Raw genomic sequence first — 23475 nt, forward strand, 5'->3', positions numbered from 1 at the left:
ACTCAGTTTCCTCATGAAAAACTGCTTTTCAATTTTTGTCATATTGTCACAGAACAATTCATCATTATTTTTTCTTTTCATATTTTTTTTAAAAAATGCTTGGGGTAAACGGAGTGCACCCGGAAATGAAGGAAAAAGGGGTCTGAGTGTAGAGTGGACGAGTGCTCTGAATGTACTCCGACATTACTCCACCGATGTATCTCATTCATATCCTGCAACACACTTCAGATTCTGAGCAGACACACTATTCATATGTCATATTATGTGATGCATAGTAAATATCAGCTAGGTCCCACTGTATCCCTTTTCTTATGTGAACTCATCAGAGTTTGAACATAGCTCTTTTGTGGGGAAAGGCTAATTACACGTGTCCATTTTACCATTTCCTGTAGCCCCCACCCACTAATCAGAACCAATTAACTGTAATTGTCCGTCGCACACTTTGTCTAATCACTCTATTATTTCCTTTGAATTGCTAGGGTTGTCCTCCGCATTCCCCTAGCATGCAGTTACATACACACCTCCCTGCATTATTTTGACAATCACTTATATGAAAAGTAGTTGCTGAGTCAAGACTCAGGGGATTATATGAAGCCTCTGTGACAAGCACATCCCTCAGCCTGCGCCACTTCCCGCAGTCCCCATTGGCCTGGAACGGCGAACTGCTGCCAGTGGAAGCTGCAATCAGCCGAACCTGCGGACGCTGCAGGTAAATAAACCAGCCCAGCCCGCCAGCAGATTTCCCTGATGGACTGCGTGCCAAAGGTTGCCGATCCCTGGTCTAAGACATTTTAACTGCCAGCCCTTTTTCATTGATGCAACTTGTTCTCCAAATGTTTACATTTTAAGGACATTTGTAAGTAAACTGATTATCATCCTTTTCTGTTTTAGCTCAGACTCCGCCCTTGTGCAAGCCCTTTATTTCAACCATTTGATTACATGTGATTGAGGAGGATGAGATGAAGTGAATAAGTTGTCTCTGTGCCCCACTACAGAACATTGGCTAATCTGGCTTCTCAAAAATTCCAGTGACTGTTTTTCTAGCTGCTGGATGTGTTCCAGCACAGTAAATAAAAAAGTAGAAGGCAAGCTGGTCTACTGACCTAGTAATGTGCTCTGCATGGTTTATTTGGGTTCATAGCCACAGCTTACAAAGGTTGAGATGCTGTGGCAGAGCATGCTTTGACCCTGAGCAGTAGGGCAGGAGAAACAGAGTGTTTTACATTATTCAAACAGCAACTTCTCTTTCTGATCAAAGAGCAGCTTTAGCAGGCTCCGAAGGGTGCCCCCTTTAATTGTCTCCAGACAGAAGTATCATAGCTGTGATGCAGGCCCTGAAGGTGTAGAATTTGCTATACCTGATCAGATCAATGGTCCATCAAGGCCACTATGCTGTCTCTGACAGAGCCAATAATGCTTCAAAATGCCTTGATAATGCACTTAGCAAGTTGTGTAACGCTTTACAAAGGGGGTAAAATTCCTTCATGACCCCTGTGGCAATCATTTTAAGTCCTGCAGAATGCTTATCCCCAATTTAGCATTCATAACTACAATGCTAACAAGGGAAACAAAAGGAGGACATTTAGGGCTCCAATGCAAAATAGCAGAGAATCTCACTGGGAAAAGAACAGGAGTACTTGTGGCACCTTAGAGACTAACAAATTTATTGGAGCATAAGCTTTCATGGGCTACAGCCCACTTCTTCGGATGCATGCTGTAGCCCACAAAAGCTTATGCTCAAATAAATTTGTTAGTCTCTAAGGTGTCACAAGTACTCCTGTTCTTTTTGCGGATACAGACTAACACGGCTGCTACTCTGAAATCTCACTGGGGTTAGGAGTGGGAGGGGGCAGGAGGTTACCTCTCAAGGGTCAAAGAGAAATGTCAGAATGCCAGGGAGTAAAAGAAAATGAAGCCATGCCTTCCATCAAATCAAATGTTGTGTTTTATTTGATAACTGGGCCAGTAATCAAATATCATTCCTGTCCTTTCTAGACCTATTCTGGAGGTGACTATGGAAAGCATTTACCAGATGACCATACCATTGGCAATTTAACTAATTCCTAGCTGATCAACAGTTGCTAAAATATTGAGTGCTGACTATATCCTAACTAACTGACTTGTGTCTGGAAGTCCGAAAGTTAGGATACTTTGTGACTCCTCTCTGTCATTCCACTTTTTGTTATTTATTATTACTTATCATCATCATAGTGTCTAGGAGCTCTAGGCATGGACAAGAAGAACATTGTGATGGGTGCTGTACAGACACAAAAAAAGACAGTCCCTGCCATATTGTAGATGCTGCTGGCATTGTCACACTCCCTTTTCCTACTCCAGACTGTGTTTTCTACTTAGCCATGAAAAAATGTCCATCTGCCAAGTGGCAAGCAGCCTGCCAAAATACTGCACAACAGCTAAGGATCAGGATTCCTACAGACATTAGGGTAACTGTTCCATTGTAAAAAGAAATCCAGGACACCTTAAGTAATACAATTTTCTTTCTCCTATTCTTTGTTTATCTTGTCTATTTAGATAATATACTTCCTGGAGCATGGTGTGGCCTCTTCACCAGATATTTGTATGGTTCCAAGCAAACTGAGGCCCCCATCTCAGTTGGGGATTCCAGACACCATTGTATAGCAAATAAATAATTATAATAATTTAATCCATATTTTAACTACACCTCTACCTTGATATAACGCTGTCCTTGGGAGCCAAAAAAAAAATCTTACTGCGTTATAGGTGAAACCGTGTTATATTGAACTTGCTTTGATCCGCCGGAGCAGTGTTTTACCGTGTTATATCAGAATTCGTGTTATATCGGGTCACGTTATATCGAGGTCGAGGTGTATCTGAAAACATGTTTGCAGTGACAGTGGGTGTCAGAACTGATACACGGGGAAAATGCATATTTTCTGACGGATACTGCTAATTTGGTGAAAGCATCAGTAAAAATCCTATTGGGACAGAGTAATTATTTTCTTTCATTATATGCATGGTTGATAATGTTCCGCTGAATGTTTTCCTGGGAATAGGACCAATATAAAAACAAGGTAGTTTGTCACCTCATCACAGCTGTTTGGGGTGAAATTTGGAGAAAATATATATACTGTGGGAGACTATTGATGTCATTATGGTAACACACATATTGTGATAAGACGCATCACCAAACCTGAAACACCTGACAGAGATATTTTGATATATCAATCAAAGTGCACATGCATGAACGTGCATAAACACACATACTGCTCTAAACACCCAGTGCTGTCTTTCAAACATAGCTCTAAAAAATGCTGCATTCACATCTCTACTTCACTGCTCAAGCAGGCTGCATTATTTTGTTATGGGTGCAAATGAGGCTTTTAAAAAAAAGTTTGTTTGGATGTAGCACACAGTAAATTTTGCTTCGCCTTTATTTCCATGTTTACCAAACCTACACTCAGCATCACTGTACTCTCATCCAGGAAAGAGCTACGCACAAGCACATGTTTTAGAAACACATGTTTAGAAATGAAACAAGTTTTATTGTGGGAGCAAACAAGAAAAAAAAATCAAATCTAAGTCCCCAAAGGGCATATATTAGAGGTCCTACAAGATGGCTCTCACTGTGTCCCAAGCCAGTTCTCTTAGTGTATGTCCACACTACAGAATTAATTTGAGAAATTCCACCTTGAATTATTTCCCTAACATGACAGAGTGCAGCCACACCACAAGATAATAATCCAGATCAGTGGGGTTGCAGTAATATCCTGTATCCACAGTGGTCCTGTATTAAATTATGTGAGAAGCAGCAGCTACATCCAAACAAACCAGGGTTAATTCATAACATGAAGAGATTCTTGATGATGGCAGAATGAATTATTCCAGGTTCAGTTAATACGTTTTAGCCATGTACCGCACTATAAGATTGACCAATTATTTCTACCACCCTACCCCCACTCTATTTAGTGGCTGATTTACTCTGAAGCCTCTTCTGGTGGCTGCTGCTGGAGGAAGGATACTGACCTTAATGGACCAATGGTCTGATATGGTAAATCCTACAATCCATACTCATCATGTCTGGAACAATAAACCAGTTAATTGAAAAACTAGGGATACTGATTATGTTCTGGCTTACACTCAACACTGGGGGAGGGTACCAAGAACCAAAGGTGCCCATTCCAAGACCTTTGATGGTCAAGACTACGGTGCTTTGAAAAACAAGCTGACTTGTTTTCTCTTTTCCCAAATTTATCAGACAGTTTGCCCAAGGTTAACTTATTATCCTGTTCTTCCAGTTTCTTTGTGTGTGTACACAATCAAAGTAAATGCTTTGAGAAAGAAAGGCTCTTTATTTATTCCAATCATGGGGGTACAGGGAAACCGATGCAACGGAGGGGATGGAATGGGAAGGCACAACGCAGATAAGCGGCGTACATAACAGTGGCTCATTACTGAAACAGGTTTTCAAAGCCTCCCAGAGATGCAGAGATCCTTGCTGGGTTCTTCTTATTGGCCTGATATCTGGCTGCTCAAAATTAGTCACCAACCTATCTGACTCCACGCCCCACCCCTGTGGAAAATTGCCTCACAGATATTATGGACCACACAGCAGGCACCAACAACAATGGGGATATTGCTTTCACTGAGGTCTAACCAAGTGAGCCAGCGACCCTTTAAATGTCCAAAGGCACATTCCACCAACATTCTCCACTTGCTGAGCCTATTGTTGAACCAATCTTTGCTGCTGTCCTGGTGGCCAGTCAGTTCCCGCTTCATGAGACAAAGGGTAGGATGGCTCTCCCAGGATCACTATTGGCATCTCAAGATCATCAATGGTTATTTTGCAATCTGGAAAGACAGTCCCTGCTTGCAGCTCTCTGAACAGACTTGTGTTCCTAAAGATGTGTGTGTCATGCACCTTTCCTGACCATCTCATGCTGATGTCGGTGAAATACCCCGTGTGATCCACCAGCGCTTACAACACGATTGAAAAGTATCCCTTTCAGTTTGTGTATTCTTTGGCATGGTGGTTGGTGTCAAGATGGGGTATATGTGTGCCATCAATCATCCCACTGCAGTCAGGGAACCCCATCATGTCAAAACCATCCACTAGGTCTTGCATATTGCCCAGAGTCACCACCTTTCTAAACAGAAGTTGATTAATGGCTCTGCATACTTGGATCACAATAGCTCCCATGGTGGATTTACCAACTCCTAATTGATTCACCACTGACCGGTAACAGTTTGGCATTGCAAGCTCTCACACAGTGATTGCCAGTTGCTTCTCTACTGTCAAAGCAAGTCTCATTTTAATGTTGTGCTTCAAGGCTGGGGAAAGCTCTGCACAAAGTTCTTGGAAAGTAACCTTCTGCATTCAAAAGTTCTGCAGCCACTGCTCATCATCCCATAGCTGCATAATGATGCGATCCCACCAGTCAGTGCTTGTTTCCCGGCACCAGAAACAGCGCTCTATCATGTTCAGCTGCTGCACGACTGCCAGGAGCAACCAGGAATTGTTTCATTCTATGGCTTGCTTCATGATATCACAATGTTACACGTGGCAGTTCTTGTCTCCACTCTGGAAATACTGCAGGATAAAGTGTGAGGTGTTTGTAATGCTCACTACAAGAGTGCGCAGCTGAGCAAGGTCCATATTTCTTGGGCTATGGCATAAGCACATCTAAGCCAGTATTTCGAAAAAAGGTGTGAAAAAACATGGGTTGTTTGCCATTGATAGCAGGGTAGGGAGGGAGGATACTGCATCATGGGAAGCTGAAGCCATGTTTCCATTCCCCTCTGCAACAATGTTTTGGTCCCATGAGATGTTGCAAGACCATCCCCAACCCCCCTGCAGCTAGTTGCACTGTGGGATAGCTACCAACAGTGCACTGCACTGTACATTGATGCAAGAGATGCTAGTGAGGACACACTCCACTGACATAATGAGCATCGTGTGGACACTTATTTACTGCGGAGGCTGGATGTTGACTTACATTAAGTCAACTTTCCTTTGTAGTGCAGACATATCCTGAGTCTTGTACCATTTGTTTTAGAGAAAGATGCTCTATTGTTCTGGGTGTGCACGGGGACTGTAAAGACAACTCTAACCCTTCTGCCAGGTGGTGTAGGCAGCAACAGGGGCAAGGTTCAATATATAGGGGTTCCTCTTAACAATACAAAACAGAACGATCTTGAGCCCTGTCAGAACGCTTCAGTGGGTCACAGCTGAGAATGCCAGATTCAGGACAAACTGCTGAGAAATAGGGCAGACTCAACCCAAACTGGTGGTCATTCTATCATTAAATTATACAAACCCAGTAACTAAAGTAAACTTCTGTATCACCACATTGATTGACAATAAGTCAAAAATGCAGTCTCCTTAGGCATTCCAGCCCTTATCTCACCACCCAGACACTAGACTTATGATGAGTGGCTACTGAAAACTAATTTAATCAAATATGGAGTTCTTCTAATCCCAGGAGATCAGTAACATGGCCAAGTCAATATATAACTTAGATCTTATCCAATAATCATGCTGCTGCCAATCCTTTAGTAAATAAAATCTAAAGGTTTATTGATAAAAGAAAAAAAGAGAGTTAAAATGGTTAATATATCATATACATACAACAATTGCAATGTTCTTATATCAGGTTTCTAGCAGTGATGTTATAGACTGCTGCCTTTTAAAGTCTCTCTGAAAACTTCCAAAAGACTGAAAGGTCCTCAATCCATAGTTCAATATGCTTCTTTTAGTTGTAAATTCACAGGCCAGAGAACCAGAGCAGGAAAGAGGCCAAATGGTGTCATTCCACAGGTCTTCTATACCCTTTGCTATGTGCCTGGAAATTTTCTGTTTCAAACAAAGCTCACAGCCCAGTTTGTGGAAAGTTACTGGTACAAGGTGGAGTCCAGGGTCACATGAGCATATCACATGTGTTTACATGGCTTGATGACTCAAAGGGGAAGCCACTGGCCCCTTGGCGGCTAAGGCATCTGCAGGAAGAGATATCTTGGTAGAATGCATTTCTTCTATGGCCCATTGTGAGAGATAAGTGACTTTAATGGGCCATCAAGCTAGAGTAGTCCATTCATAATGTGCTGGCTAGACTGGATGTAAACTACCTTGTGGGTGTTACCCCAGGAACAAACACATTTGAAATATGGATATATAGCCAATATTCATAACTGCAGATACAATGATGATCCATGGATTTAAACACAATAATTGTATTTAGCAAAATCATAACTTTTCCATTAACACCGTACATGATCAACTTTGTACAAGATTTGTCACAATTGTCTAACAGTGGCAATATCAATGATATACACAGGGCTGGCCTTACCCTGACGCGAACTGAGGCAGTCGCCTCAGGTGCCAGACTGGGGGGGTGGGGGGGCACCACTGGGACCCAGAGTGTAGAAAATTGTGTCTGCTGCTGGTGCATATGTATTCTCTCTGCTCTAGATGCACGGAGATGGTGGAGTGCTGTGCTGGAGGAAGGAGGGCACAAGAGACATAACAGGCAGGCAGGAGAAAAGGTGAGAGGGAATAAAAGAAAGCAGCAGGAGCTGCAGCGAGAGAGAGGAGGAGGAGCCTCTTATGTACCTCTCTAGCACCCCCAGGAGCCTGGACTGATTAACGCCAGCATCTCAGGGAGCTTCCTGTTTCCTGCTGCTTCCCTGAACCCACTTGAGGAGAACAGGCAGTCAACTGAAGTAGTAGGAGCCAGTTAGGCCCTTAAGACACTGATATCTTCCGTCACACAGGCCCTGCTACCAGCCTGCTTATTTGTCCCCTTCAACTGAGTGTTGAGAGCCACTATAGCTGGCACAGAACAGCAGTCATGAGTGAAAGAAGAAAACACCCCTCTGGGGCAGCATTCAGAAAAAGAAAGAAAGCAAAGGAAGCTTTTGTATCTAAGCAGGATGGAGCTCTCCTGAGATACATAGACACAAGTGTTCACGGTGAGCCTTCTGGCCCTAGTGAGGATGTGAGTGGTGAGAAGATGCCTGATCTTCCAGTTAGTCAGCGTGCAGGTGACCTGGCAGCTACTGCAGCACCCATATCTCCATCTCAAATGGATGTAACCATGCACATTCCTGAAGAAAAGTGTAGATCAGAGAAGAGTGTGGTGGAGGCACAAGAAACAGCTGCTGCTGAGTTTAGTTCCTTAAGTCTAGATGATCCAGGACTGTGGATGAACTTGAGCAGTAGCTTAAGGGACTTCCTTTTACTGCATGGGCCACTACATGGCTCACAAGCTATTTAAAAGGTTATTAGCTAGGTTATTAGCTAATTCCAATATACTATAGATTATAGCAAAGGACATGTGGGTCCAGAGCACTGTAGGTGTAAAAGGGCAAATTTGTGATGTCTGTTCCTCAACCCTTGCACATAGCCAGCTACTCTGAACTGTAAAGGAGGGAGGCTGAGTAGCGAGGTAGCAGAATTAACAACACAGTGTAGTCAGGTCCAGAGAGGACTGTGAGGAACTTCACAGAGATCTAAACAAGCTAGGTGAATGGGTATCACTAGGCAAATAAAATTCATTTGTGACAAATGCAAAGTGTTACACATTGGGGTAAAAAAATAAACTATCCATACACCTTACAGGATTCTAAATTAACTATGTCAACTTAGGAAAGGGACCTGGGCATCTCTGTAGACAGCTCAATGAACACTTCTGTTCAATGTGCAGCTGGGATCTTCTTAGCTTATGCGCAACGTGCTTCAGTTGGCACGTGACAAGGATTCATCACCAAATTTGGTGCTCTGGTTGGATCATTAGATTCCCGGCCTAGGCTGGGTACTGATGGGGAATGCAACATGGACACTGATCCATGCCTCCCACAGCTGGGATTAAAAAAAAGAAGCAGCAGCTAAAAAGATGTTAGGATGCAGAAGAATGGGATGCTGAATAGTATGGATTATATTATAATGCCTTTATACAAATCACTGATGTGGCCCCATCTAGAATACTGTGTGCAGTACTGGTCACCGTATCTCAAAAAAGATATTGCAGGACTAGAAGGGGGTGGCAGAAGGCTTCCTTGGGGCAGGATAGCCTGTACCATAAACCTGGAATCAGTCTCTACACAGTCAAGTAGCAAAATAGCAACTCAAGATTTGGCAGTCTGAGGCTTCAATCAAATAGGGGGGAAATTCTTCAAAACATACTTAGTTGCAGCACTTAGGGCAAAGGCAAGACCCTGACCTGGGTTTTGGGTTATCCGTGAGGAGCTCCTCCTCTGTCCCAGAGTCATCCGGCTCTGCGCCGGGCAAAAGCAGGCAAGCCTCATTTACTGGCCTGCTGGTTCCTGACTGGCCAAGATTTCCTCCTGGCCTTTCTTGGCTTTTGGAGGACAGACTTGTTGGTCACCTGGATCTGAGTGGATTTTCCCTGGATGGGGAGTGTCTGGGTGCTGATACCTCCAGCACAGGGCAGAGAAGGCCTGACAAACCTCATCAAAAGGCATCTCACAGAAGTATTGCAAGAATGATCAAGGGCCTGGAAAACCTCTCAGATGACGAGACTTTGAGAAGATTGTTTACTTTAGAAAGGAGATGACTAAAAGAGAAAACGATAAAGGTATATAAAATAATGAATAGCCTAGATAAGTATCAGAGGGGTAGCTGTGTTAGTCTGGATCTGTAAAAAGCAACAGAGAGTCCTGTGGCACCTTTAAGACTAACAGATGTATTGGAGCATAAGCTTTCGTGGGTGAATGCCCACTTCTTTGGATGCATGCATGCATCCGAAGAAGTGGGCATTCACCCACGAAAGCTTATGCTCCAATACATCTGTTAGTCTTAAAGGTGCCACAGGACTCTCTGTTGCTTTTTAGCCTAGATAAGGTAGATCCAGAACCTTCATTAAACATTTTTTCCTCTTCCCACCAAATCATATTCAAACAGTTCTTTCTGCATATTGCAGCGTCCTTCCTTTAACGTTAATATCATACATACATAACACAATTTCACATATTTATGAATCATTATTTTGTGCCATGTATGTAATAAACATTAACATATCCTCTTGTTAAATACTGTGTGTGGATATGTATTTGTATGTTATTCTTTCCCTCATACTAGCAGCATCCCTTAATTACTCACTTTAAATATGATACACAATCACTTGCTAGTCTCCACATATGTAAATTTAACAGAGCAATAGATCCGTATCTGATGTTGTTTTAGCTACTACATGTTCATCATGCTCTGTAAATAATTATTACTCCAAATATTTTTCATGTTTATGATTTTTTTTCTAGTTAAAACCGTCTTATGTTATGGTCTCATAAGGCCAAGGTAATATCATATATCTGCATGTTCAGATCTGCTATTTGAGATGTGTTCCTTGCAACAGGTACTGCAAATTTGTTCAAAAACATACATATGATTTTTGTTTTGAAGTAGACTAACATCTTTACATTGATGCTTCTTTGTCAGCTAGGCATAATGTTGAGATGTGCAGACTATGGTCACCTGTCTTAGATTCAATTATGTGGCTCCAGGGGATGTCAAAGGGTTACTTATTTGCATAAAAAAAGAGTCTTAGTCATGCGAACCCAAACACAAACTGGGTTTCAGCATGAGCCTAGTTGCTCTCAAGTTCAAAATCTATTGGTGTATATTTACTTAAAAATAGCTTGGCACTTGAGACTCTTTTCATTAGCATTATTTAGGGTTCAGATGAATCTGCAAATGCACTGATTGCCTCTAGAAGAACAATTTGTGTGCATGCAGTTTGGAATTTTATTTTTAAGGTAATTTCTTCATGAATATGCATGAAAGGTGGCTTGAGCTGTGAATGGCTATTTCTAGGTTAACTTCTTAACATTGCCTTATTCCATTAATGGTGGTTATGATTTTATTCTATATTACTGTCCTTCTAAATTTGCTTCTGCACTAGGGACAGCACTACAGCCATTCACTGGGCATGGCAGATGCCAGATACAAAAAAGAAAAAAGAAAAAAAAAGCCGGACTGTTTTTCTCTTAATGGTGTAATAGTCTGTGGTCAGCTATCTGGGTAGCTTATTATTCTGCTGCTGACACTTGTGTCAGTGTGAAATGTCTATCAAGTTAGCAAAGCAACCGTTAGTTATGGGTTCTTAACCATCTGGATGCTGATTTCATTTTATTATCCTTAGAGTATGATAAAACTGTTGCTTGCTATTCTGTACTGTGTGTGTTCAGATGAGATTAATTTGCATTTCCTCAGGATCCTCACCATTCTGCCCTTTCTATAGTAGAGAGTCATGGCCGTGCTTTGAACAGAAATATATGCATTTGCCCTAAAGCCATCTGCATCGCAGCAGTAGACTCAATTAGCCAGTTTTCTTTAGCAATCAAACATAAAACAACTATGTATTTAGTATACATGCTTCTATAAATATTTCTATGCCTTAAGCTCACATGGAAAGTATCTCTCCTGAATATGTATAAACCTAAATGTATAGTTTATGGAAAGATATAAAATACATCATGAGGGACATTGGGACACATCCTGCTGTAGTGTTTTAAGTGTACACAAGCTCTCAGTGCTTTCAAGAGTGGAAGTATTGCCTTAGAGTCACCCAGGGGTTGCTGTTTAGTTTTCCCAGATTAATGTGTGGGGGCTTGTGATGCTGTATGTTTGAAATATCACCATGTATATCCAGGGCCGGCCCACAACATTTTGGCACCTGAGGCAGGGAGCCCAAATGACACCCCCATGCCCCCTCACTTGGGCCAAAACTTTGAAAGGTCTCAATTCTGCCTTCTTCCTGTTCTACTCCTCTCATGGTACTGCTCTGCTACCTACCCCAATAAAGGAGAACTAATGACTTAAAATGCCTTGTTCAAAAATTTTAAGTAACACTTAACTTTCAAATGCCTGAACAGCAAATGTAACTTTTCTCATCTGCATTGACACTGGCATTTTTATCTGTTTGAATAATCAAAGTGTTGCTTTCTGTGCCTTCTTGGTTGCAAAGATTTGAACTGCTTCCTGCTGAAGGTCCACAGCCTGGGCCAGCTCATGCTCTATTGAGATGGTTGCAAGGCCGACCAGCCTCTCCTGTGTCATTGTGGAGCGTAGATGTGTTTTTATTAACTTCAGCTTGGAGAAGCTGCGTTCTCCACTGGCAACTGTTATAGGAAGTGTTAGAAGTATGCGCAGAGCAACAAAGCATTTGGAAAGAGTGTGGTCATTTTATTTGTGCACATATGTTCCAGAACAACCTTTGGAGTTGATCCTGTCGAAATGTATCTTGAAAGGGCTTTCAGTTCATCACCTAAATCACTCGCATCAATATCGCGCATGTCATCATGTGTCAACACTGTCTCTAGTGCCGTGCATTGCTGGTGTAGGTCTTCTTCAGGTATAAGTGAGGAGTATTGGAATATCATACAACATCCCAAATATACTGCTGTGTTCCTTGAGCTGCATGAAACGTTCTTCAATTGACTGTATTGCACAATCCAGCACCTGGTTAAAGAATTCAACTTTGAATTGTTGTTTGGGGTCTCTTATGGGATTATCCTGTGCCTCGTAATAAACATGTCTTCTTCTTTGGCGACTCTTGTATTCTTGAATGGGTGGGAAAATAGCTTCAGTGTGAAGTTCCTCTGCCAACTTCTGTGCACTCTTCAGAATGTTTTGAAATCCCTCATCTGACCAATAAGACTGTAGGTATGACTTTGCTTTGTCCAGTTGTTCCATTGCTCCAGATATATCAAGGTCAACCCCGTGGAGTCTCGTTTACAACATTTATTTCAAACAGTATGTCATGTCACAACAGAAATTTGAAGTTATGCATGTTTCTGGTGATTCCATTTGCCTCTGCCACTCTTCTCCCATGAACAGTTCCTGTCATAGCATTATCCTCCATAATGGCAACTATAGCATCATCTATCTTCCCAATTTGGTGTTTGATAAGCTTTATCACCTTCACTCGACTTTCCCATCATGTGGCACTCAGTAGTTTCAGTGTCAGATAGGATGTTCCCAGATGTTGCTTCAAAATTTGCCATTGATGAGTTGATGCAGAGAAAAATACATAGATGCTTTGAATTACATTAAAAAATCCAGCAGCCTCACTAGAAGCTGATGCTGCATCACTGACCACCAAGTTCAATGAATGAGAACTTCATGGGACAAAAAAATCCTCAAGGGTTTAACTCTCGGATCCGTGTCTGCACTCCTCTGTTCTTTCCTCTCATGTTGCACCATTATTGTAGCCCTGACCTCTCATGTCAGCTATTGCAATTCCCGTATCTTCCAGCTTTTTAAGAAGCACATTACTCTAGTGACCCTAGTGTGCAGCTTGAGTAAGGGAAAGGGATAGGGATAGTTTTGCATTCTTACTGAATCATTCAAAAGATAAAGGTTGTTGACTATGTTTTATGCTATTTTTTCTCCACCACTTAAAATGCTTGGCCAAGGAAAGGCTGTTTGTACCTAATGCCTTAAAGATTTATGGCCTTCTCAACTGCCTTCTTCCTCTCATGCCCCGCACTCTCACCCAGGTGATGTTGCACTTTTTCATGTGAATCATGGAATCTTTCATAGAGCCAGATTCTATTCTCGGATGTGGAGAATGTATCACTATATCTTGGAAAAACAAACTTAAAAACAGTAGAATAGTCATACATCCAAAATTAGAATCTGTTCTATAGTATGACAGCTTTTAATAAACTGTACCAGCCCTTGGGTTAGATCTAGAAAACTCTGACTCACATTAATAACCCTTACTCATACAAGAAGGCTAATGGGGCACTCACTTGAGTCAGGATTTAGTGTTTTTGAGTAGCTGTCTGTCTTCTTGTTATTTAATGGAGACAGTCCGCTAATCTATTTTACAATTGTTACTTACTATTTGTATTTCAGTAGTGGCCATAAGGTCCACTAAAGACTGGGGACACATAGCAGTAGGGCCTGTACAAACACATAGGAAGATGTAGTTACTGCCCGGGACCTGATTCAAAGTCCATTTAAGTCAGTGGAAAGACTCCCATTCATTAAAATAGGCTTTGGATTATGTCAGTGAGGCGTAGATTCACAACAGTACTTAGGTGCCTAAACCCCAGATTTAGGCTCTCTCATGATTCACAAAACTCCTGCCAAACTCTGTAGGCTCCTGAACTCACTTAGAATCTAAGTTTTTGCAGTAAAAATAATTCTCTCAGTGCCTATGTTTCTGCCTCTAAGCATGTGCACTGCTGTCTTCCACTAGGCACCCAGACGCCTATCTGCCGCCTAAGCCCCAGAGTGACTCACAAACCAGGGATGAAAGGCATTCAGCCACCTATGTCACATGCAGGGCCCAATCCAGTAGGCATGCTCAGAGGCCATCTACTGGAATGAGTCTCTCAGGTGAGTTCACACAAAACAGCTGGGGAGCACCTCCCTCAGAAAATTTAACCCACTGCTTAGGATACTCATGTGGGATATGGGAGACCTTTGGTTCAAGTCCTTCATCTACCTAGGTGGGGAGGAAGAAGGGATTTGAAAAGGGATCTGCCACCACTTAGGTACATGCTCTAACTACTGGGGAATCAGATATTCTGATGTAGAGCCCCTCAGTCTCTCCTGTTGAAGACATTTCACTCTGGATAAATACTTTTAAAAAGTCATTTGAGCAGGGGGACTGGATCCTGCCTTGCCCATATCCTGGTAAGTGCACTAACCAGTAGGCTATTCACATGCTCTTGCTCTCTTTCTCAATGATTTTTTTGTATTATGTATTTACAGTGGAACAACTTCAAACTGTACAGACTGAGGAACCCCTATGCCAGAATGTCTGATAGCCTAGCAGCAGTTAGAATATGCACCAGAGATGTGGCAGGCCATTGTTCAAATCCCTTGCTCCCAGTAGGTGTATGGGGGACTTGAACCAGGGGTCTCCCACATCCCAGGTGAGTATCCTAACTACCGAGATAAATGTTATGAGGGAAGGCCTCCTCCCCCTCACAAAAAACATAGTAGGCACCTAACTCCAGAAGAGACTTCACCACAGAGAATCTATGACAGAAATAGGTGCCCATATTTGCAAGTGGCTTCGCACCCCTCTGTTTGGCATCTCCCATTGGCTACCTTAGATGGCTCCCTGTCTAGCATGCTGGCTTTTGTGAGTCATGGTCTAAGGCACCTCTCTCTGCCCATTCATTATACAGGGAGCCTAACTCAGGCTTTGTGAATCTCAGCGTGCTCCTAAGATTTTCTGTGTTTCTAAAGCTAGGTGCCCTAACACTCAGCCTCACAACACCGAACTCCTTTTGTGCATCCACGCCTGAAGAGTTTACAACTCAGGGCCCCAATACTATAACTGAGTTCAGTTGCAATTTTATGCAGGCAGTCTCTTGCACCTCTAATCCTAGTCAATTAAAGGGGACTTTGTCTGGGTGCATAGATCTGCCCACATGGATTTGATTGCAGGATTATGGCATACATTTGCATGCAATATCCATTTAGGAGTGAATGCAGATATTTACACATAGAGAAAAATACCCAGATATATTAAGATAATGGCTCAGTCTATTGGCTAAATATATATATTGCTTTATATTAACTCTGCAAACATCTATTATTTCTCTGATAAATTGTATTTAGGGAATTTTTACAGAGCAGACTTTCGATTTTGATGATGAGGAGGACTGCTCTGGAGCCATTACAGTCTGTTCATGTAAATCCTTCTTAGCTCAGGGATCATTGACTTGATAGACTGTAATGACTCCCTCTGAGTGTTCATGTTCTAGTTCTTGCAGGTGCATACACAGCGGATTTATGTGCTGAAAAATGTTACAAAATTCTGAGTTGTTCTTGTGCATATGCAGTCCTCCTTTAGATACATTCTTAGTTTTATTTGAGTATTTTTGTTAAATAATTCAAAGTTCATGCATATCATCCCTAAGCAATTGTGTCTGAAAAGCCTGATGTTACATTTTACAGTATGGGCAAGCACGGCCTGGGGGTTAGCACAGAAAGGCACCCCGGGTACCAAAATACAAGGAGCATCAATAGATGTATAGGTAATTATTGAGAACCAACTACTAACTTTGTAGAGTGTAAAATTCTGTCTCTCCAGGCAGGGCCGGCTCCAGGCACCAGCCCAGCAAGCAGGTGCTTGGGGCGGCCAACAGAGAGGGGCGGCACGTCCAGCTCTTCGGCGGCAATTCGGCGGCGGGTCCCTCACTCCATCTCGGAGGGAAGGACCAGCTGCCAAATTGCTGCCGAAGACTGAAGCAGCGGCGGTAGAGCTGATCGCGACTTTTTTTTTCTTTTTTTTTTCTGCTTGGGGTGGCAAAAACCCTGGAGCTGGCCCTGTCTCCAGGGCACTGTTTGACTCAGCCTTGAATGTGAGGGAAGGGAAGGAGAGGGGCGGGGGAATAATCCTCTAGCTGATTGATTGATTTATTTTTGCACATAACAACCCTCCAATAAACCAACAGCTATTGCTTAAATAATTGTTAAGCAGGCACTGGAGGAGGATTGAGGCAGTTCAGGATGGGATTCCCCTTTGAGGAAAAGAGTGATGTGGGGTGGAAGTTCTAATCTGTACTGGATCTGCAGACTGCTGATTAGTACAAGATGTATTTATTGAGAGAGGAAGGAAAGGAAAGGTTCTGCTGCCTGGATATTGTTTTGTAAATCCTCTTTACTATATTCCTAAATTTTGATTCAGGGTGCTCCCAACATGGGACCTATTTTTGGCGTGGAGATTTTATATCTAAAATATAAATAAAAAGGAACAGTCTGATTCATTTATTTTGCCTCTGCTTGAGATGTTATAGGAGAAAAATGTTGTTTGCATCATATAAGGACTGAATTGGTTGGCTCCCTTTAACACTAACAGGAGTTTATGCCACAGAATCGCCATATGCTGCACTAAAAGAGGACCCCATTGTGTCAAGATTCAACCTGGGGTGAATTTTTACTGCAAGTTGTAAACCTCTGAAAACAGGATTTTAATAGAACTGCTGACACAACCTTAACTGTAGCAGCACGAGTAGCCCAGCTTTAATACACCAAGTCCTTTATTTCAGAATGTGTGAGTGTTTATGTTGCCATTGGATAAGAGAATTTATGTGGAAATTACTTGTGCTTGGTGAATTGCATGGCAATAAAAAGAAGCAGTCTTGCTGAGTAGAGGCCTAGGCAGAATAGCTTGCAACAAGACTCAATCTTCACAACAATGCCCTTTGAGAAGTCTTATGTTTTATTGTTTACATTCTACAAAGCCTATGCTCACTATCATATACCACTTTTGCATTTTATACGCAAACCTCCTCACTGTACAGAAATCCTGTGTATGACACTGACAGAGCCGTATGGTTGCCTCTTCACAAGATGTTTGCTGTACATCCTAAGGCACAAAAGCAGTTAAGGGAATGCAAGACACTCATGGCCTTACGGCTGCAGAAAAATGCATGATTTTTGTTGTATTAAACAATCTTCTCATTGTTTTCTCTGCGACTAGACAGTATTTTGACTGTGCATGGCCTATTTGAAATGTCAATTTTTGGCTGATTTTTCTCCCTACCATTTTAAAGGGCATATATCATCCTTAAGAGAAATTTGATTGCACAATTTAGAAGACATGAACTAATACGTTATTGAAAAGGAAAATCTATACAAAATAATAGTATTGATACAGTCCTTTCCATTAAACTCAGGATTGTCCAAGAGTTTCCACACAGTGGAGACACCATATTTTTCTACCCGAACTTAAAATGTGAAATAGCTGTAGGTACTGTATGGTCTTTAATGGTATATATAGGACCTGATTAGCTGCTGTTTTACTCCAGTTTTATGCCAGTGTAATGAAGTGGTAAATCAGCCCGCCTGATTTTTTTTTTAAATGGTGACCATTGTACACATCTTGTAACAAAAATGGCCTAATTTTAAGAATAGGATCCTGAGCTTTATTCATGTCTATAAACACCAATACAGCTGGATGTGCTGCTGTCATAAGTTTAATATCACATCACATAAACAGATGACAACACTCTCCTTCCTTACAGAATCACAGACTATCAGGGTTGGAAAGGACCTCAGGAGATCAACTAGTCCAACCCCCTGCTCAAAGCAGGACCAATCCCCAGACAGATTTTTACCCCAGTTCGCTAAATGGCCCCCTCAAGGATTGAGCTCACAATCCTGGGGTTAGCAGGCCAATGCACAAACTACTGAGCTATCCCTCCCCCAACTGTTACTATGGAGAGTTGGTGTCTACAGGCCTTATCCAATACACTGTGAAGCCAGTGGAAGGCCTTCTATTTATTCCCATGGTTGCTGATGGGATCTTATGTCACTTGTCAGCTGTTAGTTAAAATGACTCTAGCAAAGAAGTTAACCACTGACTGTACCTTTGTGGGTGGGCAGGGAGTTACTAATAGTGTGTACATCTTAAAGGTTCATCATTTGGGTTCAGTTTGCATTAGCTCATCTTTGAATAAGGACTCCTGTGAATTTTCAATTCTTAATGTTCTGGTTGTGGTTGAAAATTGGAAGTAAAAAAGCACAAACATTTCCCTAGAAATTTCATAATCTCATTGGTTTGACTTTGGCTCAAAAAATAAGTGTGTGTGTGGAATATTTTTTACTTTATCAGAACCAGTTTGTTTGTACTTACTTGGAAACATATAATGTGGTGATGTCTGAAAGTTTTCTTGTTTGTGTGATTGTGTCCCTTTGTGGAAAAAAATACGTACTGAAGTGCAAAACCCTATTCAGTGGTCACCGTGTGGTAACTTAAGGCATTTATTTTCAGGCCAATGAACATTTTCGTGTACAGAATTGGAATGCACATGCCGAACATAGTTGCAAAAATTTACATGTGTAGAGTTAGCATCATTTATACACTCCCTTTGTGGTTTTGTAAAATGGCATTTTATTATGTTTGCATAGTGTAAAAAAAGCCAAACCAAAACAAAGAACAAACTATCACATATACAATTTTAACATATAAAAAGAGTTCACTGAACCAGCCACCTGCTCTGTACCTGCAAAATTAACATTCTGTATTCTGCTGCTGGAAGTTATCAATATTTAACTAAAATTGACAAGACACAGGCAAACCAAGTGAACCAACACTTATTATTGTGAATCCGCTAGTCTTGTATACCTGGAGTATATGTATTTAATAAGAATCACTCGTGTACCATATACCATTCTAATTGGCTTGGATCACTTCAACAAATTGGGAAAGCATGCTTAATTTATCAGAAGACATATCATGACTATATTATGATAATATATATATATACCCCTCTGAATATGACCATTACTCTGGATAATTTTGCCAGATGTTAGGACCAGAAAGAGAGATTGTGTGATTGTATCTTAGCTCTTGTGTAAATCCTTGTGGACCCATATTTTAGTCCCAGCAATCTGCAGTACTCTAACAGATACATTTTTTTCCCCTAAAAGCAGCTTCTAAGAAAAAAAAGTGAATGTTTCCAGATTTCATTAAAATATGGAAACTCATTCATTAACTTGTATGCTAGTACAGAGGGCCAGTGATATACTCTCAGCAGAGCTACTTATTTCTACATTGTGACATACCAAATAACAACTGTCTGTGAGCCAGATTCTGAATTTCTTACTCAGATTGAGTAGTATCTTCCTCTGCCATTTGAAGAAAAATGAAATACTTGTGGAGTACGGTACTATTCTGTATGAGTCACAGTGGCAAAATCATTTCTTATGTTAGTATAACTTCACATTCCTTCCCTACCGCCCGAATAGTATTACACTAAAAATTAAAGTAGCTAAAATGTCTGTTTTTTATTCAAAGACTGAAAAACGAGAACATTTTTTTCAAAATACTTATTATTCAGTTCAATCAAAAACAAATCTCAGAGTTTAAAAACAAAAGTATTATCTTGCAAAAAAGAGATGAGCCAGATACATCCTGCAGTCTCTTATGAAAAGAGTGTTGCAGGCTACCAATGGCTTCTCACTCCTGATCTTTAAAGTGGTTAGTGGAACCAGCGCTAGTGTTGCCAGCACAGGGTGCCTGAGGCAAAGCAACAGCGAGGTTCGTGGCCCGGTGTGCTTTGCGTCAATAAACACACCAGGTGGAGAAGCAAACCAAGTTTATTTGAGATCTCAAAGCGGTGCTAGGAGACAGGCACGTCTCAAATCAAGCACACTAACAAAAACAGCTTTTCTTCTTATATACGTTTTGCAGTCAAGCCTCATCCCCCCCCCCTTCCCCCACTACCCCTCCCTTCCTCCCCCCATTCCTCTCTCTCTACCCCTCCCGTCCCTGGTAACAATTACTAAGCAAATAGCAATTACATTTAAGCAGTTAGATTATGTTGGCAGCTATAAGTTCAGCTCGTTAGTAACACTTCTTGAACTACTATCTTGTCCCGTTCCTTTGATTTATTATCTTTCCTTCAGCCAGAGGTATGCAGGCCTCATTATTACCACTTGGTACTGCAAAGGGGGGTTACCACTGATAGCAGGTTGCTTATACATTCCACTTGCACCTGGCTTTTGAGGTCGATTAGAGTTTAAACATGGAAGGAGTTTGGTTCAGGCCTAGTGCAGGAAGTCTTCATTGACACTTGTGATTTTCCACCCTCCCGAGTCACCTAGGGTGATGGTGATGCCTGGTGACGTCAACACTAGGATACTACCAGAATCATGCCAGCCATGTCCAAAGAGGAGGAACCAGCTGCCACTTACCACACACAATTATATCTCTTCTTTCCTTAGAGGAATGAATAAAGGAAGTCACCACAAGAGAATGGTTTCTTTAAAGATGATTGTTGAAATGTAATTGTCCACCAAGAAAAATTCTGTCCCAGTTTAGCTGTGGAGTCCATAATAAATGTTTTTAGTTTTATAAATTACATCAAATGCATGCAGTACTTATAGGTTGTAGAATTTCTTACATAGAGCGTGGTCTTTCTTTTCTTTAATAGAACTCCGTTAGTCGTTATTTTGTATGGGTTATTTTTAAATGGAGAAAAGTTTTCCATCACAGGTGAAAGAGGCATTGTCTAGTGTGGTAGGCCAGACAGACAAACAGTCAGACACTTTGTGTAGTTCTACCCTGCAATTTATGGTGTTTAACCCCCACACCTCCAGTCAAACAGGAGAAATAAGAGTCTGAAACTGATATTTTTTCACATTTTTAAAAACATTTTTAAAGGTGGGATGGGAAGAAATCACACTTACTCCCAAGTTATGAATTCTTGAGAAATCATGAATTTACAGTACAAGTGCTGACACAAACAAGCTCTGAAAAAGCACTCAAAAATAATTCAATGTAATTGACATGTCAGCTAAAAATGAGAAATTAACATACGTTCCTTTAAAGCCATGCTTAAAGGCATAAAGGTATACAACTACTCTTACTCCACCATGGATTTACACAATTTGGTATAGAAGTTTCTACCTAAAATCTATTTTCCTGTGCAATAAAGTGCTGCTGCAAATATTGATTAGGGTCTGATTTTTCAAATAATGAGCATGCGCAATTGCACACACCTAATTTGCAAAACACAAAAACAAAAATACAACAAAAAAAGTAAAAAACAAAACCAGCCAAACAAACAAAATACGACTTGCATTACATTGATTCCTATCCTACAGATATGGCCAATTAAAAGCCCACATGCAAATTCTGTGTACTTGATACTGAGCATGTATATTTGACATGTGTGAGTCTGCATGTCCACCATTAAAAGTGAAGGGGCAAGGCCGTGGAAAATTTCCCATAGACATAGATCGGATTTGGATCAGACCCTAAATGACTTCAGTAGGTTGCATATGGTTTCTAAATTTTGCCCAAAGTCTTAGGCACACTTCCAGCCTAGTTAGAAAATCTATCTTGTCGAACACATTAAATACATTTCAGTAAACAAGTCATATAAGAGTGCATAGCTGCATTTTCATTTTCTGACTGCTACAGAACAATAGTGTTTCAAATCTGCAAACAACTTTTCCCTCTGACTGATGTCACTACTATTTAGCCCTCCGAGGTTAGCATTTATTGATTCTGCTTTTACTTTGATTGGATCTTACCTACTTCGGTGCTTCAGTAAATTGAAACCTTCTGCAGTTCATGGAAGAAAGCTAAAAGCAAGGCTAGGAGAAAATGTACACTGACCTCAATTTGTTTCAGACTATATTGGTGAAATCATTGTCATCAGGTTGCAGAAGTGACCTCAGCTAGCAGTGTGCAAATTCAAACCTCAAGATCCTAACAAACACTACAAGAACAGTTTTCATAATTACAGGAACATATACCAAATATTTTATTTTTCATATTTTAAAAATATCACAATTAGCAGGGTTTTTTTATATATAGGAGCAAAGCACAAATACCATAACCTGCATTTTATAATTACTCTAGGGTGAGACAGCACGACTAAAGAAATTTAAAAAAATGCTAATTAGCTTTTGTAAATTATAATTTGGGAGAAATAAATAATATGATGCTTAAATATAGCAACACATTTTGAAATAAAATAGTCTACTTTTGTAATTGTTATTGATTGTTGAAACATAGGTAAAAGTATATTTTGGTTACTATTTTGCCATTCAAGCTATAATGGGTCTATATCAGGGGTCTATCTGGTTAGCTTGCAAGTCACTTCACCACTCTGTGCCTCAGTTCCCAGTGTAAAATTGGGATAATGATACTGACTTCTTTTGTAAAATGATTTGCTATCTGCTGATGAAAATTGCTATAAGAGATTAGTATTATTAATAATCCATTTTGAATGCAGCCCTCACTGTGCTATCTAGTAAGCAAATACCAAGTTAAGAATCCCACTGCATTCTGTTACTCTCAATCCAGTTGATCTTACTTGGTAGGAGTTTTCTTCTGTTTAGTTTAATTCAATTTCCATGAGAAAAAAATAAATACATAAAAGGAATTGCCAACAGAAAACTTTCAGATTCTATTAAATCAGGACCTGATCCTGCCAAGTAACGGCTCTTTGAAAAAGCCTTCCTGCTTTAAGAATGACACTTTCATCACTTAACACCGTTACTGTTATTGATTATACATGGAAGTCACTCAGATACTAGGGTGATGGGTGGCAGTATAAATCCCGAACATAGATGACCCCCCCACACACACACACACACTTTCACTTAGTAAATTCACAGGATCAGGTGCCTAATAGTTAATATTCTTTCAGCAAACAACACATATAGGGTTGAATCCTGCAGATCCTCACTTGTGTAATTAAGGACTAATAACATGACAACTTGCAGTCTAGAGCTGGTAGAAAGGAAAATGTGCTGTAGATCAGGGGTGGGCAAACTACTGCCTGCGGGCCACATCTGGCCCATGGGACTGTCCTGCCTGGCCCCCGAGCTCCTAGCCCGGGAGGCTAGCCCCCGGCCCCTCCCCTGCTGTCCCCTTCCCCCACAGCTTCAGCTTGCTCGCTTCTCCACCGGCGCAATGCTCAGGGCGGCGGGGCTGTGAGTTCCTGCGGCAGCGCAGCTGCAGAGCCCAGCCTGACCCGGTGCTCTGTGCTGCA

This window comes from Emys orbicularis, chromosome 1 (assembly GCF_028017835.1).
Source record: "Emys orbicularis isolate rEmyOrb1 chromosome 1, rEmyOrb1.hap1, whole genome shotgun sequence".
Taxonomy (NCBI): Eukaryota; Metazoa; Chordata; order Testudines; family Emydidae; genus Emys; species Emys orbicularis.